The sequence below is a fragment of the Leucoraja erinacea genome, unplaced genomic scaffold (genome assembly GCF_028641065.1).
Source record: "Leucoraja erinacea ecotype New England unplaced genomic scaffold, Leri_hhj_1 Leri_93S, whole genome shotgun sequence".
NCBI lineage: Eukaryota > Metazoa > Chordata > Chondrichthyes > Rajiformes > Rajidae > Leucoraja > Leucoraja erinaceus.
Genome location: NW_026576883.1, coordinates 403,134 through 412,163, shown reverse-complemented (window position 1 = coordinate 412,163; position 9,030 = coordinate 403,134). Strand labels below are relative to the sequence as shown.

At 47.1% G+C, this 9,030-nt stretch overlaps 1 pseudogene; it reads right to left on the bottom strand.

Annotated features, from left to right (window-relative positions):
* Positions 1 to 1,577: 1,577 nt before the first annotated feature.
* Positions 1,578 to 7,342, bottom strand: LOC129695086 (E3 ubiquitin-protein ligase TRIM39-like; annotated as a pseudogene).
* Between the last annotated feature and the right edge of the window lie 1,688 nt (positions 7,343 to 9,030).

Genomic DNA, 9,030 nt, shown 5'->3' with positions numbered 1-9,030 from the left:
GCGCAGAAATAGGCCCATCGCGTGTACTCCAGTTGGCGCAGTGTAGCATCAGTACGGGTCATGGGTCGTGACCCGACTCTGCGAAACCTCCGGGAAACACATTAAATGTACTTACTTACTCTTCCCCCTCCCCTAAACCTCTTCTCCTCTCCCTCCCCTCCTTTCCCACCTCTCTTCCCCTCACCGCTTCCCTACCTTCCTACCCCTTCCCTTTCCCATCCCCTCCGTCCCCTTTCCCTTCTCCTCCCTCCCCCCCCTCACCTCCCCTCCTCTGTTTCCCTTCACTTCTCCACAAACTCCCCGCCCCCCGACACGTGGCATCCCAATGACGTAACTCGCGGCGCTCCCATTGTCATCAGAGGCACAAGCATTCACAAATGGACAATAATCAAAAGATATTCGGGCAGATACACAGACAGGAAAGGTTTTGAGGGACAGACACAAATTGCTGGAGTAATTCAGCGGGTCAGGCAGCATCTCTGGAGAGAAGGAATAGGTGATGTTTTGGGTCGAGACCCTTCATCAGTCTGCAGTTCTTTTATATAATATGGGTGAATATGTTGACATATTCTGTTGTGCTGCTGCAAGTATGAATTTCATTGTTGTGTCTGGGACATGTGGAAATAAAACACTCTTGACTCTTGGACTGAAAGCATCTGTAAATGCTTGTGTCTCAGAACTGTTCTGTAGCTTTAGCATTTTGTACGTGATTATATTTTCTAGAAACACCTCCACAAGTCCCATGGCATGATTTGGCACAGAATGCATAAAGGACATTGCAATAGTCTTGGCGTGGTTCAGTCTGAGCCACAGCCCACTGTTCCAATGCACATTATAAGCAGATGGCACTGTGCTAAATGTAGCAACTCTCCCTACACACAAAGAGCAGTTTGCAGAGGCCAATTAACCAACAAACCCACATGTCTTTTGGATGTGGGAGAAACCCGGAGCACCTGGAGGAAACCCACGTGGTCACGGGGAGAACGTGCAAACTCCGAACAGACAGCATCCAAGGTCAGGATCGAACCCTGGTCTCTGGCCCTGAGAGACAGCGGCTCTACCCGCAGCTCCACAGTACCTCAGAAATATTAACCCTTTCCAGACACTGTATACTGCCCAACCTGCTGAATGCCCACAACGATTTCTGTTTTTTGTTGGCAGTTTATGGTCAGACTCATATTCCAATCACCCATTCAACTGGCAAAACTAAAACAAAACACAGATGCTGAAAATCCAAATGGAAACACAATTCGTCATCAGTATTAGATCTGAAATGTAAGGTCTGTTTCACCTTGCAGATGCTGCCTGACCTGCTGAGTATTTGGGGCAATTTCTGCTTTTATTCCACATTTTAAGCCATGCATTTGGTTTGGGCCGCAGGTGTGGTAACAGGTCACAAAAGTCACTTATTAAATCAGATTCCCGCTGTTTCTGCAATTGTCAAAGTTAATTCTCAAAGTTACAGCTGGTCTGTGGTCGCACCACGTGGCTTTGCTGCCAACTAGTGGCGGAACCAAGAAGTGACGCAGTTAACGCGTTGAAATGAACGGATCGACAGACAGACAGACAGACAGCTCTGATTTCAGTTGCTGTTTATTTCACTCTTCCCACATTTACATTCCCCCTGGTTTTATTTCCGCGCTCACTGGGGTTTCACGACGTGGAATTTGGGGATTAAATGGGAGCCGTTCAGCGCCGACCTGTTGTCCACCGGGTTTCTGCCCCACAGCCCCTGAGCCCCACTCCTGATGCTGGTCCCGGGACCCGACCCTTTTACACACCCGGAGCGGAACCGGAGCAGATTCTTAGCCACTGGTTGTCATCCTGAGTCCAGAAGAAAGGATAAAGTTTATCTGTGAATTTGTTCCCAGTGAAGGTGTGGAGATGGGACTTGGTGTCCGCGTTGTAAAATGAAACAGTCCCGGACTTGTAACTGAGATAAACTCCCACCCTCCCGGGGATGGGACGGGCGGGGAGAGGGAATGGAGGGGAGGTGACTGCATTAAACTCGTCACTCCACCCCCGCCCGATGCTCCAGACTCCAGTCTCCGGGGTCAGTGTGACATTTCCCTTCCTCTCCACAGACTCTGCGGCGACTCCCAGCCTCCAGCCCCGACTCCCCGCCACCTCCACCTCCCAGTAATGTCTCCCCGATGTGAATCCCTCCAATCCCAGCACACACGTACTGCCTGTAAACCTCCTCCCGGTGTCAGGGAGACTCCTCCGGGTCCAGGTCCCTTGCAGCCTCTTCCGATCCTCAGACACCTGGAGCAGCGCATGCGCTGTTTCCACATCCAGGGTGACGGAGACTGGGGGGAGAAGCAGAGAATCAGAGAGTCCCCGGGGGTCGGGGGGAGACTCGGGCACAGGCGGGCGGACAACTGAAACCGTGCCCGGGGTTTCACCCACAAACACATCGGGGGGACAACAGACATCTTTCCCGGAGATTTTATCCAGTCATGGAGAGGTGGAATTTTGTGAGGTGGGGGAGGATGGACGGGGCGGACGAGTGCAGAGAGTGAGGAGGATTGCGAGATTGCAGTGGGGTTGGAGAAATGAAGCGGGCTATTCAGATATGGAGGCAGATCGGAGCAAGAGGATATTGAGGTGAGTGGTAGTTTGAGGTTGTTAAAGAGGAGGTAGAGGTGTGGGGTGGAGTGGCCATGATCACTGTGAATGGGAGGGGGAGACACGAGGGGCCAGATGACCTGCCCCTGTTGCTTTGAGTGGAGGGTGAGATAGAGGGAGGGGTGGTTTGGACCATGGAAGGAAGCAGAGGTTGAATGATCGGGTGTTGGACAGAATGGGTGGAGACTTGTGGTTGTGTCGTTGCTGAAAGAGGGGATTTACGGGTGGATTTGATGGGTGTGTACAACTAAGAACACAATGATCTCATTGTGAACCAATATATGAACTTCACTGAGGGACTTGACAATGTTGTGCATGTAAGGCTGGTCCAGAAAGTGAAGGCAGGTGGGATCCAAGGCGAGCTGGTGAATGGTTGATATCTGGAACATGCTACAGAGGAGGTGGTGGTGAGATCTAATCATTATATTTGAGGCACTTATCTAGGTGAGGTGCAGAAGAATACCAATGTAATCTGGGCAAATCGATTAGTAAAGCTGGGAAATAGGTGGACATGGGCATGATGGGCCGAAGGGCCGGATTCTGTAATGTACAACCATGGCTCTCAGCTCCAAGAGCACTGAATGACTGAGTCTCCACAGCCACCTGTGCAGGGAATTCCAAAGGTTCCCCCGTCTCTGCGTGCAGTAATGTCTCCTTATCTCTGTCCTACATGGTGCAGCCCACATTCTGAGAGGGTGCCCGTTCTCCAGACCCCTCAGACAGGGGAAACATCCTCCCTGCATCCAGCCCACTGAGCCCTGTAAGAACTTTGTGTTTCACTGAGATCTCCTCCTATGCACCCGAACACTCGAGTACACAGGCCTAGTCTACTCAATCTCACCCCGCACAGCAAACTCATTGTCCCAGGAACAAGTATTGTTAATCTTTGCTGCATTTCCTCTGTGTCAGATCTGTCAATTTATCAGTACACAGGAGCATAGGAACACAAGAAAACAGGAGCAGGATTAGGATCCGCTCCTCAGGCTTGCCCCTCCATTCAATGGCTGATCAAAACTAACATCCTCTTCTGAGTGATTTTCCCCATAATCTTAATTTTTAGATCAATCAAATATTAATTTGTTGCACATATCCAATAACTCGGCCTTTTACCACCACCTTGGGCACAACATTCCAGATATTCACTATCAGGGTGACATTATAGACATGTATACGATGCACATTTAAGGTGAAAAGCCACAGTATTTTTGCAATCTAATACTTGAGGACATCCATTTCAGGTGAGAGGGGAAACACGAAAGGGCACTTGAAGAGCATCTTTCTCGAGCAGTAGGTAGCTCCTATATGGAACAAACTGCCAGAGGAAGTGGTCGAGGCAGGTACAATTACGATATTTAAGAGACATTTGGGCAGGTAGGTGAACAGGAAAGACAGAAGGATATGGGCCAGATGCAGGTATGTAGGTGTAGCTTGGTTGGGCTACTTGGTCAGCATGGGCAAGTGCAGTCAAAGGGCCTGTTTCTGTGCTGCACCCCTCTCTGACTCTGATGGTTCCCAGCATAGATGAATTTGTCTGAGAACAATATTTCAATTTCCCTTCAATCCATTCATCACATCAACCTTTGCATCAAAGTATTACATAAAGATATCAAACAACAACAATAGAAAGGGATTAAGATTTACCTTGCTTGATGACATCAATTGTTTCTTTTAATACGGTGTTGAGCATAAAAGGGTTATCAAATCTTTCGATCAGCAAGGCTCCATCTACGAGAGACAGTGGTTTGGCTTCATCATGAACCCTGCAAATATTTAATGACTGGTTATAAATCGAGCATCATTATGTTTTTGAGCTGTTCTACAAAAACATACAGTGTTTCAGTCCGGAGCATGTCCTACCTCATCTTGCGACCAGCTTCCTCCTGCAAGAAATAAAACACAAATCACAATTAACTGAGATGAACTTTTCTCGTCACGACTTTGGGAATTTCACATAGATTGCTACAAGCCTCTGATAATTTCCCTTACCCAACTCTCATTGACGAGATCACAGCAACTTTTTCCCAAGGAGTTTGCAGGCAGTGCTGAGCTCCTTTAGATTATGAGGGAAGCCATTTAGTTTGGAACAACAGCAGCACATTGCTGGGACAGAGGGAAGATTGACCCAGTTCTGAATCACTGGCAAATGTGGCATTTATTTCACAAATGTCACCCACCATTGTGTGAATGTGCACTTTCACCCACCAAAACTGTAGTGTAACCCCTCACCTTCAAAAATGACACGTTGTCTTTTAGATCCAGTAGTTCCTGTAACCTTTTGACTTCGTTATTAATGGAATTTAAATTCTCTTGAATCTCTCCAAGATTTGTCTCCATTGTATTTAGAATCTTCTTCTCTTCCTCCCATATATCTGCCAGTGCGCGATGTTCTTCCTCAGTGAGAACCTGGTGTAGTTTAACAAACTGGGATGTGATCTTGGATTGAAGGTTGTGTGACTGTTCCTGTGAAATGAAAGGTGAAGATCAACATGTCACTAAATTGTGTTTCCTCACGGTATGCTTCTGAAATGTCATGAGATTAATAGGTATGTTACAAAACCTACCCGAATCGTCGATGAGAATCTGCCCCCAGGCCGTGTGTGTGACTTTGGCGCTGTTTAGAGGGGGCGGGTTTAAAACGCGATTTTTACTAGGCTGTTGCAATCGAAAATGTTCAGCCTAGTAAATCATTAACGGAAAATCGCTGAAAGACCCCGTTATAGTAGTTTAAAAACCACTCTCTAAACCCACAACCTCTCGCAGCCCCAGCGTTTTATAAAGCAAACAATTAAAGGTATGTACCTTATTTTTACATTAAAAGGGCTTCTTAAGAACCCTGTATATAAAGTTTTCTATAGTGAATAGCTCATTTTGGGCTCTTTATATCCCGCAGTATTTTTCTGGGCACTTGAGGGCACAAATCCACTGCAATGTGAACGTTCTAAACCAGCGCGTTCCACAGGATCCCACTAGAAAGCTGATTTAAATTGACTTTAATTTACAGCAATTGAACACTAAATTCCTTCCATTTGGCCTATAAATTGATGTAAATGAGATTTAAAAATCATGTTTTATTGTGAATTATTTGTGAATATTATTTGGACACTTAGGCTATTTCAAAATGTTAATCATTTATTAAGAAATGGATAGATGTTTAGATCTAGTAATTGAAGTTTGAAATTAGCTACAATTGGGTAACTAACTAATTATATTCTTTAATTTCAGATCCTCCAAGTAAGATTATTTTATATTTGTTTCAGAATGGTTCAATCTATGATAACTGAAAATTTCATTCAGTTCTCTTAATTTTTAAGAAGGTCATGGGGTTTTGACTGTCCTCGATCAAAGTTTTTTTTGTCATGTCCATAGAAAATCAATAGGGAACAAGATGCTAATTTCCGGGTATGAAAATGGCCATAACTTTTTTAGTATTTGAGATATGAAAGTGAATTAGGTGTCAAATTAAATTTATTGTTATGCTTTATCTGATGGGATAAATTGCAGACTTGATTTTTTTAATCTCAAAATTTTGTAACATTGCTAAGATTAATCCTATTATCCCACCAATCCCATTTCCCTCACCCAATTCCCTGCTGCCTGTTCCCTTTCGCGTCCCCTTTAATTCCCATTTATCCATCCACCACCCACTTTCCCAGGGATTATAACAGTCACCGATTGACCATTGAACCAGCGTGTATTGGGGACGTGGAAGGAATCCGACGCGGTCACAGGGAGAAGGCGTGAACCACACGGGCAGCACCCGAGGTCAGGATCGAACCCGCTCACCCGCTAGGAGACAGCAGCACTACTTGTGTCACTGCGCTGCCCTATTATTACACGCGTCACAGGGATCAAATCCACACAAGATCAGGAAATCGAAACTTAAAAGCCTCACCAGAACTCCAGAAATCTTCTGTTTCTGTTGCTGCTCCATTTGCTGGATCTCTGATTGCTTTTTTGTGAGAGACTGGATGGAAGATTTCGTCTGATCCTGTGATTGTGATCGAAAATCAGAGAATAAGTGTTAGATTATAAAGATGGAATTAAACAATGATGCGATCAAAATCGGTTTGCTTTTACCTTGTAGGTTTCAACAGCTTCATCCACCAGCATGAAGCGGTGATCTCTGTGATCCCGCCCACCTGCACAAACCAGGCAGATCAGTTTCTTGTCAGTTTCACAAAACAGCTTCAGTTCTTCCTGATGTTCCTCGCACTGACGTTTACTTTCCTTCTCTGTCCGATTCAGGCTCAGTGCTCGAGCTTTCTCAGACAGTCTCGCCAAGGCCCGACTCACCCTGAGGGTGCGGTCTGTAAAATCCTCTCTACATTCCGGGCAGGAGTTTCTCCCCTCCCTGTCCCAACTCTGTGTGATACAGGAGCGGCAGAAGTAGTGCCCACACTCCAGTGACACCGGATCGGTGAAGAAATCCAGGCAGATGGGACAAATTATCTCCTCGGTTAAACTCTCGACCTGGTCTTTCGAAGCCATTTTAACATTTGATTTTCACCATCCACTTCCTGCTTTTAAAACGCATTCCCATTCGCTGAAACTGCTGACACTGCGCACGCAGCCGTCTCGGGGAATGAATGTAATTCGGCTGCAAGTGTTCAGTGTGAAGATGCAGAAACATGGAACTGCAGATGCTGCTTCACAACAAAAAGGCACAAAGTGCTGGATTAACTCAGCGGGTCAGGTAGCACCTCTGGAGAACATGGACAGGTGATGCTTCGGGTCTGGATCCTTCTTCAGACCAAAGATCCCTGATTGTAGGGGCGGTGGGTGGGAGATGGAAGAACGATGGAAGGAAGGGGGCAGGACAAAGCCTGGCTGGTAATAGGTTGACACAGTTGAGGGGGAGGGGGGGGGGGTTTGATCGGCAGACGATTGGACAAAGTCCAGAGATGAACGACAGAAAGTGTGTGATAAAATGATCGAGGATTTGCGAATTGTGTCCTGATCTTCAAACATTCTTCTCCTCAGACGGCCAAAGGTTGTGCAGGTGCACTGAAGGCGCTGGTGAATTTCACCATCAATGTCTGCCTTCCTCTGGGAAGAGGAGCGCCGGCCACAGGACCCGAGGGTCACCATCGTTACGACCATTTTAAGGGAAGGAGACAAATGCACCCGCGGAAACTATGGAGGGTTCTTCTCCCGCTCTCTACCACAGGGAGGGGTCAGTTACACATTAAACTGTCCTGAATATAGATGAAAGCGGAGAGTAGCGCTTGGGACAATATAAGGCAGGATAAAGGGCTGGGAAAACTGCAGAGTAGATTCACGAAGATGGTGCCAGGATTTGAGGGCCAGAGCGAAAGGGAGAGGTTGGGCAGGGAAGGATTTATTAATTGGAGCGCCGGAGGCTGAAGTTCATGGGATCAAGAGGTGAATGGATAGGGTGAATGCACAGTCTTTTACCCGGAGTAGTGGAGTCGAGAACTAGAGGACACAGGTTTGTGGTGAGAGGTGCAAGATTTAATCGGAACCTGAGGAACAATATTTTCACACAGAAGGTCGTGGGGAAATGGAACAAGCTGCCAGAGGAGGTCAGTGGGGCTGGACAAGGTGTGGGTGGGATTTAAGACCCGGGGGAGCGCGGAGCTGTGGAACAATCAATGAAAGGGGTGGGGCCCGGCTGAGGGGAGGCGGAGCTCAGTCCCGTCAATCACAGCCCTGACCAGAAAGCCGATGTCATTTGTAATCAGCTTCGGGTAAATTTCATTCCCTTAAACTAAATACATCCGTGTTTCCTATCGTGAGTTGTTCATTATATTAGGCTGCACACTAACATCACTTCTGCAGCGAACACTGTAATGAAGAAGGATCCGAAACGTCACCCATTCCTTCTCTCCAGAGATGCTGCCTGTCCCGCTGAGTTACTCCAGCATTGTGTGTTTAGTTCTGTCTTCGGTTTAAACCAGCATCTGCAGTTCCTTTCTACGCGCTATAATTCTATTTAATAGTCTCATGGTCAAACTTGAATTCACTCAACGACTCAATGATACTCTATTGTCACATGTACCTAGGCGCGGTGAAATGCTTTGTTTTTGCATGTAATCCGGTAAAATACAGACCTCGCCTGGGCGGTACAGAGAGAGTGGCCACGTTTCTGGCGCCGACTAGGTTGCGAGAAGTTCATGGAACAGTCTATATTTCCCCGCAGCGGTGAACCAGGCCCCGCCGCACCAGGTCCCCGCGTCGGCTCCCCCTTCGTTCTCGGCTGCCCCCCGCCGGGTTGCTCTCGGCTTGGAATGATTCAGGGCTATTTTCCCAGCGTGGAAAAGTGAATGACGGGACGACATAGATTTTAACACAGTAGGGGGATCTTTCAAGGAGATGTGCGGAGATGTGCGGGGCATGTTTTATCACACAGGGTGATGGGTGCCTGGAACGTGCTGCTGGAGT